We start from the raw sequence: 1,007 nt of genomic DNA on the forward strand, positions 1-1,007 counted from the left end.
CAGTGATTTTGAGAATGTCCTTCCTCATACTGATAAATAAACTATGGCATGCCACTTGGCTCTTTCATTATTTTTCTAATAGTTTAATTTGCAGCAAGGTTTGGTGACGAGAAAAATCTTAGAAATCTAAGAAAGCAATAAGATCAGCATTTCTTATTCGCCTCGAACAGATCTCAAAAATAATGGAGATGTTCATGTCTCTTTCAATTGCACCCACAGTACGTGGGTAAGAAATAGAAATAATCAAAATATTGTTGAATTCAAATGAATAAAAATATAAATCTAAGCTCGGGGCTGTATTAACAAAATATTCTAAGGCTTAAAGTAGCTCCTGATCAGCAATCCACAGGAGAAACATCATTCAGATGCTTATGTTTTTTGTTTAAGACTAATTGATGACAAGTCATAAGGACCTGTTCACAGTTCACAGTCTTATTTTTGGAATATACGAGGATAACAATCGTTTCACGAAATTTCGTATGTAGGTGGCATAACAACTTGCTGTGCAAATCACCATGGAACACTTTGGAAAAGCAAAGCAGCCTGCCGCAGCTTGATAACACAGTGAGTTCCTAGAAAGACTGAAAACTACTTAAATATGCAGTAACCCCCTTGGGCTGTGAGACATTGACTAGCAAATAAAAAGAGAAAAGGGCCGGCCAGTGGCGTGACAACTGCCTCACTGGAGCTAATTAGCATTAGCCGTTGAAACAAGGGCTGCCATGCAAAACTCTATCTTGGAGCCAGCAAGTCAGAACAGACTTGATCGTGTTTGCCAGAACTCAAACCAAACATTTGAAATTATACTTTACTTTAGTGCATAACTTGTTTAAATGTATCAACATCTGTTTCATTCAAGCCATTTCCAAATATGTTGATAGGAAGCTAATTAAGACTATCAACTCCACCAAACTCTCTCTGTATTTATCACTATGGCTATGTTCAGAAAATTGTCCAGCGACCGTGTTCTCCTTGGCTACAAGCAACTGCGTCACAGAGAGGTGGGT

At 38.0% G+C, this 1,007-nt stretch overlaps 1 protein-coding gene across 2 annotated transcripts in view; it reads right to left on the reverse strand.

Annotated features, from left to right (window-relative positions):
- kremen1 (kringle containing transmembrane protein 1) overlaps window positions 1–1,007 on the reverse strand; it is a 53,740-nt gene that overhangs the window by 6,397 nt on the left and 46,336 nt on the right. The window lies entirely within an intron of this gene.

This window comes from Etheostoma cragini, chromosome 5 (genome assembly GCF_013103735.1).
Source record: "Etheostoma cragini isolate CJK2018 chromosome 5, CSU_Ecrag_1.0, whole genome shotgun sequence".
In the NCBI taxonomy this organism is placed as follows: Eukaryota; Metazoa; Chordata; class Actinopteri; order Perciformes; family Percidae; genus Etheostoma; species Etheostoma cragini.